The sequence below is a fragment of the Schistocerca nitens genome, chromosome 2, assembly GCF_023898315.1.
Source record: "Schistocerca nitens isolate TAMUIC-IGC-003100 chromosome 2, iqSchNite1.1, whole genome shotgun sequence".
In the NCBI taxonomy this organism is placed as follows: Eukaryota; Metazoa; Arthropoda; class Insecta; order Orthoptera; family Acrididae; genus Schistocerca; species Schistocerca nitens.
In genome coordinates this window covers 673,178,900-673,196,286 of record NC_064615.1, presented here as the reverse complement: position 1 = coordinate 673,196,286, position 17,387 = coordinate 673,178,900, and the positions used below count along the sequence as shown (strand labels likewise).

The 17,387-nt window shown below is 47.6% G+C and overlaps 1 protein-coding gene across 1 annotated transcript in view; it reads right to left on the bottom strand.

Moving 5' to 3' along the window:
- Positions 1-16,499, bottom strand: part of LOC126236792 (toll-like receptor 2) — a 29,637-nt gene extending 13,138 nt beyond the window's left edge. Inside the window, exon 1 of the mRNA XM_049946379.1 lies at positions 16,356-16,499. The gene's annotated coding sequence lies outside the window, so the exon portion shown is untranslated. The remainder of the gene's footprint in view (positions 1-16,355) is intronic.
- Between the last annotated feature and the right edge of the window lie 888 nt (positions 16,500-17,387).

Here is a 17,387-nt window from a genome sequence, read left to right as displayed (position 1 = left end):
AAAGAACACATTGACACCGGTGTGTCAGACCCACCATACTTGCTCCGGACACTGCGAGAGGGCTGTACAAGCAATGATCACACGCACGGCACAGCGGACACACCAGGAACCGCGGTGTTGGCCGTCGAATGGCGCTAGCTGCGCAGCATTTGTGCACCGCCGCCGTCAGTGTCAGCCAGTTTGCCGTGGCATACGGAGCTCCATCGCAGTCTTTAACACTGGTAGCATGCCGCGACAGCGTGGACGTGAACCGTATGTGCAGTTGACGGACTTTGAGCGAGGGCGTATAGTGGGCATGCGGGAGGCCGGGTGGACGTACCGCCGAATTGCTCAACACGTGGGGCGTGAGGTCTCCACAGTACATCGATGTTGTCGCCAGTGGTCGGCGGAAGGTGCACGTGCCCGTCGACCTGGGACCGGACCGCAGCGACGCACGGATGTACGCCAAGACCGTAGGATCCTACGCAGTGCCGTAGGGGACCGCACCGCCACTTCCCAGCAAATTAGGGACACTGTTGCTCCTGGGGTATCGGCGAGGACCATTCGCAACCGTCTCCATGAAGCTGGGCTACGGTCCCGCACACCGTTAGGCCGTCTTCCGCTCACGCCCCAACATCGTGCAGCCCGCCTCCAGTGGTGTCGCGACAGGCGTGAATGGAGGGACGAATGGAGACGTGTCGTCTTCAGCGATGAGAGTCGCTTCTGCCTTGGTGCCAATGATGGTCGTATGCGTGTTTGGCGCCGTGCAGGTGAGCGCCACAATCAGGACTGCATACGACCGAGGCACACAGGGCCAACACCCGGCATCATGGTGTGGGGAGCGATCTCCTACACTGGCCGTACACCACTGGTGATCGTCGAGGGGACAGTGAATAGTGCACGGTACATCCAAACCGTCATCGAACCCATCGTTCTACCATTCCTAGACCGGCAAGGGAACTTGCTGTTCCAACAGGACAATGCACGTCCGCATGTATCCCGTGCCACCCAACGTGCTCTAGAAGGTGTAAGTCAACTACCCTGGCCAGCAAGATCTCCGGATCTGTCCCCCATTGAGCATGTTTGGGACTGGATGAAGCGTCGTCTCACGCGGTCTGCACGTCCAGCACGAACGCTGGTCCAACTGAGGCGCCAGGTGGAAATGGCATGGCAAGCCGTTCCACAGGACTACATCCAGCATCTCTACGATCGTCTCCATGGGAGAATAGCAGCCTGCATTGCTGCGAAAGGTGGAAATACACTGTACTAGTGCCGACATTGTGCATGCTCTGTTGCCTGTGTCTATGTGCCTGTGGTTCTGTCAGTGTGATCATGTGATGTATCTGACCCCAGGAATGTGTCAATAAAGTTTCCCCTTCCTGGGACAATGAATTCACGGTGTTCTTATTTCAATTTCCAGGAGTGTAAAAAAATTATATTAGCGGACATCAGGAAACTGCTTCACACACTCTTTCATCTGTATGATGTAAGAAGTAATTTCTTTTTCTCTCCTTTATTTGGCCTAAATCTACATACTTTCTAACCGTGAAAACTTAGAAGCTTCTATAAATACCGAAACTTAACGATTTTCCATTCTGGTAGGAACGTTTTAGGACACACTAACTTAATTACATTTTTTGTAGACACGCAACACACGGCGAACACACTTATAAATATAAAGTGGAGAGACTGAAGGCGGTTTCCCTATTGTTCCACTTCTCACCAGTTAATGCTACAAACTTTGTCAAGAACATCGGTTACGAAGATTTTTTTGCTATTATTAAATTTTACAGTTGGTAATTTTTAAGTTCTGTTGCTATATTTGTATTTTCTGTGTCAAGAATGGTATCTTATAACCTCACTTTGAGGGTTCCCTGTCACACTAATAGTAGTAACCCGACGTCGGTCGTACATACTTACTTCCGAATAACACTCTCAGATCAGAGGTGAAGCAGGATCTTTGGTCATCCGTTTCGTGGTACACAAGCGGCTGCGTAGAGGAGTGAAACAGCGACGGGGTCAAGCGGAAATGTTTCAGGTCTGTGTGGTGGGAGACATTAAGGAATGACTCGGACGGCCGGCCGATGTGGCCGAGCGGTTCTAGGCGCTTCAGTCTGGAACCGCGCGACCACTACGGTCGCAGGTTCGAATCCTGCTTCGGGCATGGACGTTAGTGATGTCCTTAGGTTAGTTAGGTTTAAGAAGTTCTAAGGGACTGATGACCTCAGATGGTAAGTCCCATAGTGCTCAGAGCCATTTGAACCATTTTTGACTCGGACTTTAGGCGAACGAGGTAGACATGGACAGTAGTTAAGAGTCGGGAACACACAGCAAAGAATGGTGCTAAAGACTAGGAACGACGCAGGTACCAGATTGCATTGTTGTAAGCGAACGCTTTAGGTTCAAGTACTCGTCAGAAGGTAGCTCACACACAGCTACATGTAGGTAAACGTACGATGAAAACCAACAACCCTAGCCCAGAGCCACGGACAGGGAAGCTTTGCAAGTCCTCCTTAGTGAATCAGGTTATTTAAGTCTAACTTCTCCCTTTACATAGCATCTGCTGTTGGCTCGTCCGTCTGAGGTCACAGTCTCTCGCGTGGAATTCGCGACCTCTTCCTTGCTGCGGCGTTTGAAGGCATGTATACGCTGAGGTGACAAAAGTAATGCGATACCCCATAATATCGTGTTGGACCTCGTTTTGCTCGGTGTAGTGCAGCGGCTCGGCGTGGCATGGACTAGGAAAGACGTCGGAAGTTCTCTACAGAAATATTGAGCCATGCTCTCTCAATAGACGTCCGTAACTGCGAAAGTGTTGCCGGTGCAGGATTTTGTGCACGAACTGACGTCTCGGCTTTTGTATCCCGCCTGGAAGGCGGCGCATGGGTCTGCTCCTGTAAAATGAAGGGTAGGCCGAATGTAGGAAGTGATTAGAAGCAGGAAAAGGTGAAAATCTCTCGGTACTGCTCTTAGAAAAGGTTTTACTATATGACAGTATTAACTGAATACGTAACTTTTCCATGAGGTGCAAAGCCTTAGACCCGTCGTAAGTAGCACATAGTCTCAATAGCAACCTGAGGTTGAAGCGATGTTTCCAGGCCGTCTGCTCTTAGATGAAATGGGCAGAATCTGGAGCGGAGCTCGTAGAGCCCTCCCGGCTAGAGTGCGCTGTCGTCGGTGTCTGTCGCAGTGCCGACCTAGCAGAGCGCACCTACGTTGTGGCATCGTAGCTATCGATACCACATCGATTATGTCCCATAAATGTTCGGTAGGTGGACAAATCATTCACTCGAATTGTCCAAGTGATATGGTGCATTGTCATCCATAAAAATTCCATCTTTTTTGCGAACATTAAGTCCATGAATAGTAGCAAATAGTTTCCAAGAAGACGAACATAGCCATTTCCAGTCAATGTTCGTTTCACTTGGACCAGACGACGCAGTTAATTCCATGTAAACACAGCCCACACCATTATTATCCACGGTGAAAGGTAATGCCTAAAGTTTGATATTCTCGGCGCACTGTTGATACTATGCATCTCGAAATAATGAATTTCTTAACGATTTCCGAAATGGAATGGCCTATGCGTCTAGCTCCAATTACCATTCCGCGTTCAAAGACTGCTAATCCCCGTCGGGCGACCTGAGTACAAATGACTGCTCCGCCAACACACTGCACTTTTGTGTGCGCGATACTACCGCCATATGAATAAGTGCATATCACTCTCCAATGACTTGTGTAAGGTGGCTGATTTTAGCACCTTACACGATATTTATTCAGAAAATAATATATGACAGATAACACGCGGATAGAGAGAGCCATTTGACAGAGCGATACTAGTATCAACATATGAAGGTTAATACTGGTACGTAAGATTTTAGAACCGTGCATATTATCAATGGGAAGGTGGTTTGGACGGACACAGGAAAGAGTTGTTTGTCATGTCGAACAAGCGAGGTGGCCGGCAGCTGGCCGGCGCTTCACACGGCGGCTGCTTTGTCGTCTTGTGACCACAGGGGGTATTGGGGGAGCCGGAGACCTCACAGGTGGAAGAAAAGAGAGAGAGAGAGAGAGAGAGAGAGAGAGAGAGAGAGAGAGAGAGAGCGAGAGCGAGAGAGCGTACGTGCGGGACACAACGGGACACAACCGACCCGTGAAAGGTGGGAGACCCGCGCGAAATTTTAGAGTCCTGATTGGCCGAAAAGCGTAGGAATACATGTGAGAGGAACGGCAAAGTTTGGCGGCAACAAGAACCGCGCGAAAATTCAGAGTCCTGATTGGTCAAAAAACGCGCATGGATACATTTGCGAGGAACGGCACAGTTCGGCGGCAACAAGATCTGGACTCTGGTGTCGGCGGTGGTGCGAGGCGGACGCTGAGGGTCTGCTCCGCAAGAGCTCACACGGATCACGCTGGTGCCTGGGGCGACTGTCGTAATCTACGTGGTGAAGTACGGTGATATTAGAGCAAACATCTGCCAAAGTAGGGCATTGTAATTGAAATTGAGTACGCGCTCCACTAGCTCTTTGTTTGAGCTCTCTGATTCTGTGTCCGTCTAGGTGGAACTTCAGCAAAAGCAGCTTGCGTGGCCAGTATTAACCTACGTAAGTTAAGGAAAGGGACGATTAGGGATAGAGCCTCCATTGTGCCAGTGGTAGGATAGTTAGTTTATGGAATTAATTTGACTGTAATGTTTTAGGTTAGGAATATTGCTCATCCTGTTTTTAATGAATAAATGTAAGATTTATTAACAGACCATAATCAAAGCGTTATCATTTCCGTAGATAGCAAACTACTGATAGAATAAGAGTTTTATTAATAAAATAAATTACCGAGCGAGGTGGCGCAGTGGTTAGACACTGGACTCGCATTCGGGAGGACGACGGTTCAATCCCGCGTCCGGCCATCCTGATTTAGGTTTTCCGTGATTTCCCTAATTCGCTCCAGGCAAATGCCGGGATGGTTCCTTTCAAAGGGCACGGCCGACGTCCTTCCCCGTCCTTCCCTAATCCAATGAGACCGATGACCTCGCTGTCTGGTCTCCTTCCCCAAAAAACAACAACAATAAAATAAATTATCATATTAATTCGATGCAAACGACACTGGGTTTGTATTCGCTACGTTAAACAGAACCAATAAGTCAGATAGCAGTAATGAACTCTTGAAGTTTCATAGACATTATACCCCCGTACCTTGCAAGTGTATACGGCGTTTGAGGCTGTTTGCTTGTAGATGATTCGTGACTGCGTCGCTTTTTACTTCCAATTCGCAATCGGTGCGCGTGAAATCAATGGTTTCTCAATGCGTACGCGGTGTGCGCCTCTTCAACTAATATTCATACTCGGGTGATTTTTCTTTTTTCTGTCTTCCTTTCATGATTCGGTCATTACATAGACTTTCAATCAAAGATCTGATAGACAGTTACCCGGCTGGCTACGGAAACCATTTCAGAATGGGCAGTGAACGATTCTGTCAGTACCATTTTGATGATCCTCACAGTCAGTGAAAGCTTGGTCAATGCCCACAGAAACGTTCATGTTCGAAAAGCTCGCGCTTGGCAGCTCTTGCTGCGCGGTAAATAAAAGCAAATGTTTGCTCGACGAAGTCGCTACATGAGTATTACCGAGAGACATGCCAGTAGTCTTACTGTCACAAGCTTTCATTAGTTCCTTTGTCAGTGAGCTCCGCAAGCTTTTTTTTTCTTTTTTTTTTTTCTTTTTGAGCAAAATATTGGTTCGATCCAGGAGAAAATGGTTTGCAAAAAGCAAGCAACTTACCACAAGCCTGAGTGCTTAAAGCCTTATTTATATAATTTTTGAATCTCAATTTCCACAAGAGCTGTTGCTCTTTGTATATAACGACCACTCTAAGGGAAATTGAATTTTCACCAGTCATTACTAACAAAGGCTGGCCGCTTACACATTTTGAATCTACGTATTATATCACACTAAATATTTTAACTGAAAAAGGAAATAGTAAATGAAAACTATAATTGTTTGTCTGAAGACTTACAGTCCATTGACTTTTGCTTTCCTGTGGGTGTAAAGTGATTAGTGCTGGCCACTTTTCCGTATAGGTCATTAATATAAAATGCCAGTTGAAATGCTAATGTCTACAGGTCCTTCGCTGCAAATAAATAGCTTTTTCATATCACAAATATAATCTATAATTTCTTGTTCTTTATTGAACATACTCGCCGGCCGCGGTGGTCTCGCGGTTCTAGGCGCGCAGTCCGGAACCGTGCGACTGCTACGGTCGCAGGTTCGAGTCCTGCCTCGGGCATGGATGTGTGTGATGTCCTTGGGTTAGTTAGGTTTAAGTAGTTCTAAGTTCTAGGGGACTGATGACCACAGCAGTTGAGTCCCATAGTGCTCAGAGCCATTTGAACCATTTGAACCATTTGAACCATTGAACATACTCCTTACGCTTCCCGTAATATTTTTTTCAACTACTGCAGCTTTATTTTTTCCTATAACGTTTCATTTCAGTGTGCTATCTTTTTCCTGCTGTAAAAAAGGGCATTTTATCATTCTTTTCGATCTAAACTGCATTTTCTGACGCAACAGGATCCCATGTTTGTTGCTTTGAATTCTGGACATATTTTCAAAGCGTGTTTTGTCCCAGTATCTGAAACAATACCTAGTGGCTGCAGCAGACCTTTTCAGTAGAAATGTTTCGCAGATAAAACTGCCAAACAGAAAGAAAACCTAAGCAACTACATCTGTAAATCCAAATAAATTGCTTAAAGATGGATATTGTAAACTATTAGTCCTCGTATAAGTAAGGTAACAAGAATAACTGACTTACATCAAACGACTGAAAATCGGAAAAGTTTTTACTACAAACAATGGAACGAGATTTTTCTGTCAAACTCGCTGACGACAGTGATGGAGTATATTAGAACTAGTGTGGTTACTTCTCGGCAGACGGCAGTACTGTTCAGGGGAAAAAAAATCCAATTGCCACTTTTCCTGCCCTGGCCACCCTACCCCATCTTTCCCTGTTTTTAAACTCCATCACAAAGTAATCAGTCCAGGAACGGGTGTCCTCAATGATCACGCCGTATAGCTTACTGACAAGAACCTGCGACAGAGCACACAAAAGCCTGCGCGAGAACGCGACACGTCTTTCCTGTACGTCTAACTGCCCTGGCCATCCGACAGATGGCTTAACTGCACACCTGCGTGCATTATGAAACTTGCATGCGGAAATGACAAGGGGACCGCGCGTACTCTTCGTTTCGATTTCGTACAAATTTATGACATACGCAGGGCATGGCTAGAAATGAGGGTGACAGAGTTGGGGGCTCCAGATGGCCATGCGTTTAATAAATAAATAGCATTTTTGACGCGGGTCCGGCGAGGCATCACCCATTCCCTGTCACCAAGTGGCGGATGGCGCAACGGGAGGAATACTGAACGATAATTCCAGGATGATGGGATCAAATCCCACCCGCTGATGACTTTTTTATTTTCAATTTTTACTTCACTTACACTACAAATAAACCGAAATAACGTGTAATATAATGTACTTATTACTGTTTTGATAGAAGGCATGTATCGAAAGGCAAAGGGAAATTTGGAACTGCTTATAAATTTTCAGGAGGGAACTGTAAGGCGAACAAGAGAAATTCGTATATAAAATTATATACATTTACTAAAACAGGGAAGCAGTAATTTTCTCGGCATCTAGCACACGTTAAAAGCGCCCCATTTTGGCGAGTACATGGTTGTTTTAAAACTGCATAGAAAAACAAACTTGATTTATATTCATAAAAGGTTCTGCCTCACCACACAGTTTGCCATCAAACCATACATAATGCATCTTTTCGCTTAATATTAGCGAGGATAGGTGCTGATGAACAGTGGAATGTACTTTGATACAGTCTTTTTGGAATGTGATTTCTTGTTCATTCTCGGTGAGATAAGAGCGGTTTTGAAGCTTTTCAGTCTAATTCTTTATCTAAATACACACATCAAAAAAGTTCTGCATCACCTCTGTTTCGAGAGTTCCAGAACCTGTAGAGAAAATTACAATAGAGATCCACATAAACATCATTTCCGTCCTTTTCATTGCTCATGAAAATCACACACTGCATGTTGTACCACCATACAGTGAGACCTTCAGATGTGGTGGTCCAGATTGCTGTACACACCGGTACCTCTAATACCCTATACCACGTCCTCTTGCACTGATGCATGCCTGTATTTGTGCTGGCATACTATCCACAAGTTCATTAAGGCACTGTTAGTCCAGATTGTACCACTCCTCAACGGCGTTTCGGCGTAGATCCCTCAGAGTTAATGGTGGGTCACGTCGCCCATAGACAACCCTTTTCAATCTACCCCAGGAATGATCGATAGGGTTCATGTCTGGAGAACATGCTGACCATCCTAGTCGATCGATGTTTTTAACCTGGAGAAAGTCATTCTCAAGATGTGCACGGTGGGGGCGCGAATTGTCGTCCATGACGACGAATGCCTCGCCAATATGCTGCCGATATGGTTGCACTATCGGTCGGAGGGTGGCATTCACGTATCGTACAGCCGTTACCGCGCCTTCCATGACCACCAGCGTCGTACGTCGGCCCCACATAATGCCACCCCAAAACAGCAGGGAACCTCCACCTTGCTGCACTCGCTGGACGTTGTGTCTAAGACATTCAGCCTGACAGGGTTACCTCCAAACAGGTCTCCGACATTGTCTGGTTGAAGGCATATGCGGCACTCATCAGTGAAGAGAACGTGATACCAATCCTGAGCGGTCCATTCGGCATGTTGTTGGGCACATCTGTACCGCGCTGCATGGTGCCGTGGCAGCAAAGGTGGATCTCGCCATGGACGTCGGGAGTGGAGTTGCGTTCATGCAGCCTATAGCGCACAGTTTGAGTCGTAACACGACCTCCTGTGGCTGCACGAAAAGCATTATTCAACATGGTGGCGTTACTGTCATGGTTCTTCTGAGCCATAATCCATAGGTAGCGGTCATCCATTGCAGTAGTAGCCCTTGCGCGGCGTGAACGAGGCGTGTCATCAACAGTTCCTGTCTTTCTGTATCTCCTCCATGTCCGAACAACATCGCTTTGGTTCACTCCGAGATGCCTGGACACTTACGTTGTTGAGAGACCTTCCTGGCATAAAGTAACAATGTGGACGCGATCGAACCGCGGTATTGACCGTCTAGGCTTGGTTGAACTACAGGCAACACGAGCCGTGTACCTCCTTCCTGGTGGGTGGAATGACTGGAACTGATCGGCTGGCGGACCCTCTCTGTCTAATAGGTGCTGCTCGTGCATGGTTGTGTACATCTTTGGGCGGGTTTAGTGACATCTCTGAACAGTGAAAGGGACTATTACTGTGGTACAAATATCCACAGTCAACGTCTATCTTCAGGATTTCTGGGAACTGGGGTTATGCAAAACTTTTCTTGATGTGTCTATAAAAAACCGACAATGCAGGGTTACATTAGCGGAGTATCTCTGGGAGGAAACTTTTTAGTATTGGACAATGATGCCTCTTCTTCATCCTGAAAAATCTCTTTGAATAATTAAGAGAAAACGAAATTGTTCTCTTGCACGTAGGACTTCATCACATAAGCCAAAAGATAATTGTATGAGGTGGTTGTAAGTATTTACCAAATTTTGGTGAAGTAATGAAGACATTATTTGCCTTTCCTTTTCTACATTTTTATCAGAATATTAATAAATATAAGAGTTAGTCAAATAATAACCGAAATCCGCCACAAAGACCAGGGAATGATTCCATTCAAAAGTAAGCCCATTGGGAGACGATATGATGAGTTCCTGTTTCGTAGAACGCGGTCGGCCACTGAAGTATCCACAATCGGACTCATTCTTTCTGTTCCTTGTCCGACTCGAACCGACGTCCACGCTTTTTTTACGTTGCCAAAGATGTGAAAATCTCGCAGTGAAAGATGCAGGCTATACGGAGAATGTTACAGTTTGTACCAATCAACTCGCTGAAATGTATCCTTCGCCCGATTGGCAGTGTGGGGGCGGGCGTTATCGTGCCACAGGATGATTCCATCCGACAGCATCCCTGGATGTTCTGACTTTATGGCACGACGGGGCTTCTGCAAAGTGCCTTCATAGCGTTGCGCACTACTGGTTGTGGTTCCATGCTCGAGGAACTCGATGGGCGGAGGGCCCCTGCGATCGAGGAGTTCATCATGACGATTTCTTTGGTGTGGGAGATATGGGATGTTCCCCTTTGCCCTTGGCCTGTTGGAATTGTTGGAATGCTGTTGGACAGAATCATCCTATTGTACCATAACGCACCCGCCCCCTCCCCCCCTTCCACCACTGCCAATCAGATGAAGGCTGAGCTTCAGCGACATGGTTAGGAAACACTACAACATCCTCCCTCCAGCGAGAATCTTTCGCCGTGTGTTTTTAACATCTTTGGCGACTTGAAGAAAGACATGCGTGGACATCAGTTTGAGTTGGACGAGGAAGTATAGAATGGATGTGGTTATGTGGTCGTCAACGGCCGACCACGCTCTACAGTACGAAACAGGAACTTATCGTCTCATCTCCGAGTGGAATAAACGTCTTAACGCGTGTGGTGATCACTTTTTAACAGAATCATTCCATGGTCCCGCTGTGGCGGGTGTTCGTTTTTCATTTGACTGTCTCCACACAATATAATGAACATAATTTTCGTTTATTTGTAGTCTAAGTAACGCAAAGATTAAAAATAAGAAAGCTTCCGCCTAGAGACTCGACCCTACTATTCTCTGATTACTGTTCTGTATTCTCGCCGCTGTACCAATTGCTGCCTGGAAACCACGTTAATGTAAATGGCTCATGCCTCGCTCGTCACCTGCCAGAAATGATATTCTTGGGGTTCTCTATCCCAGTTGGTAAAGAACGGAACCATTGCAAAATCACTTTGCTGTCTGTCAGTCTGTCTGTCCGACAGTTCAGAATCCTCTTTCTCGGGAACGGTTAGGCGTATCAAGTTTAATCTTATGGACATTGTGGTGTCACCGCTAGACACCACACTTGCTAGGTGGTAACTTAAATCGGCCGCGGTCCTGTAGTACATGTCGGACCCGCGTGTCGCCACTGTGTAATCGCAATCCTAGCGCCACCACATGGCAGGTCACAATACACGGACTAGACCTCGCCCCAGTTGTACGGACGACATAGCTTGCGACCAGACCTACCAAGTCTTCCTCTCATTTGCCGAGAGACTGATAGAATAGCCTTCAGCTTATTCCATAGCTACTACCTAGCAAGGCGCCATTTGTATCAGTGCTTATAGCTTACTACTATTCAAGAGATGTATTCCAACAAGAGAATAAAGTTAAGTATATTATTCCAGCTACGTACTTTTCGTCTTATTCATTAATAAGTCTCATGTTCCAGTACTTCACGCCCGTCTGCGTTAGTTTAGCGTGCACTTTCAGCCACTTCGATCTACAAGGTGTTGGCCCCGCTGCCGACACATCAGACATATTACTGTCTAGGGTCTCCAAGAGGTGTAAAAAAGGGAAGGTTCTAAGCCAATGCAGTCAAAAGATATCGCCATTTATGTTACATACTTTGATACTCGCCAACTTACTCGCCAGGACCTACAGCTTACTTCCGTTTATCTCTGTTCATAAAATTTGCTGATAATCAAGGTTTAACGCTGCAACTACAGGAAGAAATTCGCAAACTGCTAATTTGTAGTTATATGACATGAAGAAAAAAATCGGCACTCGTTATCACACAGTCTGTTTGCCTATCCATCTTTTAAGACCTCTTTTGCTCACTAATGGGTAGACAGTCAAGCCGAAATTTATGTCACAAGCTAAAGTCTATGGTTCGTTGGCGGAATGCAGTGTCGATAGCAGCGAAAAATCGCCGAGATCCTCTTTTTCCGAGAATGGTTTAACTATCCATACAGGCAGGAGGAAAGTTGCGGCAGGAAATTTTAACACTGGATAGCTGATGCCAGTAGGAACCAAAATTACAAATGTTGTGTAGGTCGGCAACGCACCATTTTTAAACTATGGAAACTTGGCGCCACGCGCTGCGATTGGCCGTAGGATTGGCCTGTTGCCGTTCGTTGGTTGACGGGCAGCGCTATGGTTGTCGGTTCACACATATAAACGTCCTTCGCCCCGTCATTGCCCCAACGTGATAACGCTTACGTGTCGAATAGGTCTTGTTGTTTGTCTCAACCTCACGCCAGAGGCATTGACACGTAAGCTTCGCTTCGGAGCATACAAACGTCACCTGCGATTTAGTCATTTAGTAGGCATGGCGGCACAGTATTCGTTTGAAGAACAACGAGATATGGTTTTTATGTATGGACTAGCCGACGGTAATACGCATGAAGCTCGACGGATGTATGAGGAACGGTCCCAGCAAGACGCCACCCACACCCGCAAACGTTTACAGCAATTCACCGGCGACTTGGCGAAACAGGTTCATTAGAGGGGTATCATGGTGACGCTGGAAGACCTCGAACACTACGGGATGCTGCATATGAAGAGACTGCTCTCGAGCGCTTCGAGGAAGCACCTATGACAAGTACTCGAGCGGCTGGGCACGACATGGGGTCACTCATGGGTTAGTCTGAGAGATTTTGAGGGATGACAGCCAGTACCCATTTAGTTTCTACCCTGTCCACGACCTAAATCCTGTGGTGGCCTATGAACACAGGCTAGGATTTTACCGGTGGTTTCTGCAACGTGTTCCACGAGATCCCGACTTCCCCACCATTGTGTTGTTTACCTACGAGCGCACCTTCCATAGGGATGGTCTTTACAACACTCGAAACGTTCATTACTGGGCAAGGGGAAAATCCCACGTCACGTACGTACATGGACACGGGGAACGATTTTCGCTCATCATTTGGGCAAGCACTGTGGGTGACCATCTGATTGTGCCGGTCCGTCTACCTCCTCTACTTACTGGGGCAAATGTCCTTCACTATTTGCGAGAAACTATACCCGGCCGGCTGGAAAATGTTCCCGTGGGCAAACGGCTAGCATGTGGTTGCAGCATGATGGGGCACCCGCACATAACAGTGTCGTGCTGTGTGCGGATATTGAAATGAACTCTTCGACGGCCGGGTAAATGGCAGAGGTGCTCGCAGGACACGCGCCCCCCCCCCCCCCCCCCCCCCCCCGCGATCACCAGACCTCACGCCACCGGACATTTTCCTCTGGGGATTTTTCAAGGTTCTAGTTCACTCGCCCGGACGCGAACCACCTAGAAGCGAAGAGGGATTAATGGACCGCATCCAACATGCCGCCAATCACATCAGAGCAATGACAGGAATCTTTGAAATAGTTCGGCAAAATACCGTTCGACGTTACCAAGCATGTGTCGCTACAGAGGGTCGTCAGTTCGAGCACCTGCTTCAAGTAAACAATGTCCTAGTTACAAAAAAGGCCCTTTTTAGGGCCGACACAATTTGTAAAAGACTTTCTGTACGCGAAGTAACAGCTGTTGACGCGTTTGTTCCCGGTATGTCTTATCATGAAACTACAATGGATGTGTCGGGACCCCGGCTGATTCGCCCCCAGGCTCCCAGAATGGAAGGTCATGTGTGAAATCTTAAGGGACTTAACTGCCAAGGTCATCAGTCCCTAAGCTTACACACTACTTAGCCTAAATTATCCTAAGGACAAACACACGCACACACACACACACATGCTCGAGGGAGGACTCGAACCTCCGCCGGGACAAGCCGCACAGTCCATGACTACAGCGCCCAAGACCGCTCGGCTAGTCCCGCGCGGCCAGATTGGAAGGTTGGTGCGCTACCACCGAGCGTGCGGACCGCCTTGGATACAACGCCATCTCCGGCAGGCAAAGCATTCGCCGTCTTGCGTAGTCCAGAGCATCCGGTGAAAGGTGGCTACACTGAGTCACAGCGCCAGAGATTGCGCCAAAGATTATTATTCCGCCGCCTCCACTGGTGCAGTAGTAGTTCAGAGGTTGCCATGGGCAGTACTTGTTGAGAGGATGTCGAGGGCAGTACTAGTTCAGAGGATGTCGTGTGCAGTTGTTCTGTTGGGCGAGACAGTAGATGCTGTTCGGTTTGTGTAATGTGTAGATGGAAGATGTTGCAATGATCAGTGTATTTTTTGTCAATATATATTGAGGTAAAAAAAATTATTATTTCACATTTCTTTAATGACAATGCCTCTTGGTCACAGGATCAGTCATCAAAGCATCTGGCTCGTGTTCATGTATTAGACTTGTAATTCTGGTTTCTATGTGCAATTATAGTATTTCTGGTTTTTCAATTAGTTCATTGTAAATGGTGTTTAAAATATCTTGTCGTATTGAGGAAGAACCGTGCCAGATACATGTACGTTGAATCACACTACAACACACAGAACAGTTACACTTGTGCTTTGTTGTTTCTTAGCTTTTATAGTTGCAGGGGACTTAATTAATCAATTGTGTTAACGGAAATTTCTTGTCATTCTTTATTGTTATTTTATGCAGTCAGATTGCGTAAAATGGCTCTGAGCACTATGGGACTCAACTGCTGAGGTCATTAGTCCCCTAGAACTTAGAACTAGTTAAACCTAACTAACCTAAGGACATCACAAACATCCATGCCCGAGGCAGGATTCGAACCTGCGACCGTAGCGGTCTTGCGGTTCCAGACTGCAGTGCCTTTAACCGCACGGCCACTTCGGCCGGCTGAGATTGCGTACTAATACTACTCAGGGCCAACCGGTTACGAGACTTCGCAACCGGAAACACAGCTATTAAAATTATTGCATTTTAATTAAGCCCCCATGCACCGGAAACAGGGAAATCCCGCGGCCAGTTGGAGCATCAAGTTGCCGTAGTTTAAAAATTGTGCGTTGTCGACCTCCACAACATTGGTAATTTTTATTCCTACTGGCATCAGCTATCCAGGGTTAAAATTTCGTGACAGTTTGTCTCGAGACTGTATACACAGTTCAGTTTGTACGGAACCCTCCGTTCTCGAGTTCTACTCTCACCTCGCCAACTTTTTTTTCTAAGCACTCGGTCGTCTGGAACTCCCACTTCCGTCACTTTCATTTCTGGGCAAGCCTTGCATTAATTTGGACGAAATCGGGGATGACGAGTAGGCGCGGTCTTTCGGAGTGGCTCGCCCTAACTCGCCTGTTTCTGACAAGGGAACCTCCCCATCGCACCCCCCTCAGATTTAATTATAAGTTCGCACAGTGGATAGGCCTTGAAAACTGAGCACAGATCAATCGAGAAAACAGGAAGAAGTTGTGTGGAATTATGAGAAATAAGGAAATATACAAACTGAGTAGTCCATGTGCAAGATATGCAACATCAAGGAGAGGGTGAGCTCAGGAGCGCCCTTCTCCCGTGGTTAGCGTGAGCAGATGCGGAACGAGAGGTCCTTGGTTCAAGTCTTCCCTCGAGTGAAGAGTTTAATTTTTTATTTACAGTTTATGTTACAAACTCTTATGTTTTCATCACTTTTTTGGGAGTGATTATCACATCCACAAGAAAACCTAAATCGGGCAGGTAGAAGAATCTTTTTACCCATTCGCCAAATGTACAAGTTAGGTGGGTCGACAACATATTACTGTCATGTGACGCACATGCCGTCACCAGTGTCGTATAGAATATATCAGACGTGTTTTCCTATGGAGGAATCGGTTGACCTATGGCCTTGTGATCAAATGTTTTCGGTTCCCATTGGAGAGGCACGTCCTTTCGTCTACTAATCGCACGGTTTTGCGGTGCGGTCGCAAAACACAGACACTAAACTTATTACAGTGAACAGAGACGTGAATGAACGAACGGACAGATCATAACTTTGCGAAAATAAAGAAAGTAACCTTTTCACTCCAGGGAATACATGAACCAAGGACCTCTCGTTCCGCATCTGCTCACGCTAACCACGGGACCACGGCGCTCCTATGCTTACATTATCCTTGACGTTGCCTATCTTGCGCATGGACTACTCAGTTTGTATATTTTGCTTAAAAATGGCTCTGAGCACTATGGGACTCAACTGCTGAGGTCATTAGTCCCCTAGAACTTAGAACTAGTTAAACCTAACTAACCTAAGGACATCACACACATCCATGCCCGAGGCAGGATTCGAACCTGCGACCGTAGCGGTCTCGCGGTTCCAGACTGCAGCGCCAGAACCGCGCGGCCACTTCGGCCGGCATATTTTGCTTATATTTTCATAGTTCCACACAACTTCTTCCTGTTTTCTCGATTGATCTGTGTTCAGTTTTTCGAGGCCTATCCACTGTGCCAACTTATAACTAAATCTGAGGGGGGTGCGATGGGGAGGTTCCCTTGTGAGTGTCTCTGTCGGGGGCCTCAAATGTTCTCATTAGGAAAGCGTTCAGTCCCGTCAAGTGTCAACCAGCCTACACACCTGTAGAGGATGAACGCGTCGAACAGGAAGTCATCGACGCCTGTGACGCCGGCGTCGCGACGCCTCCGGCGGGCCCGCTTGCGCAGCCTGAGCAGGTGCGCGGTGTAGGCGATCTCGAAGCGGTAGCGGTAGCAGGCGGCGGCGGCCAGCAGCAGCGCGGCGCAGGCGGCGAGGCCCGACAGCACGGCAGCCAGCAGCGGAGAGCCGCCCGTCGAAGGCGCCGGCGTCCGCGCCGGCCGCGCGCAAGCCGAGGGCCGAGTCGGCGCCTGCCCCACCGGCTGCCCTGCCAGCAGCGGCGGCCGCGCGCACCTCAGCGCCGCCGAGTCGTCCCCGGGGCCCAGCGGCAGCACGCGGGCGGGCGTGGCCCGCAACCACGTGCGCAGCCGCAGCAGCGCGCACTCGCCGCAGTCCACGGGGTTCCCCCTCAGGTCCACCACGTCTACGCTGTCCAGCGACGCCAACATGCCGTCGCTCAGTGTCGAGACCGCGTTGTACGACAGGTTCACCGTCTGCAAGCATCTGTGTACACCACAGGTTAGGAGTGTCTGTGAAGTCAGCATTCAGACGCGCTGAACAGAATTGTTGTTGCCTTGTATTAGCCCCTTCGACCTGTCTCGCACGCATGCGGTTCCATTCCATTCGGTTCAATTCTCGCAGCAACCGAAAATGAATGAAACTCTTTCACACATATACGGTTCTCACACGGTTGATACTAGGTTTTGTGTTTTCCTCCACGCATTCCTGGTCCAGATAAGAAGAAATGGGAATCAGTTGCCCAGAAATCTGAAACGATCGCTAATTTCCCGAATTGCTTGGGCGCCGTTGATGGGAAAAATAAGGATTGTCCACCCTCACAACTCGAAGCATACCGGCTATAAAGGAAACTCGTCTATAGTTCTAATGGCAGTAGCTGATGGCGAATACCGAAAAGCATATGGGAAGGACTGCGATTATAACGTTTTTCAAAACTGTGAACTGTGGAGATTCATCATAAATGGCACAATGGATCTGAGGACAAGTTCCTTCCAGGCA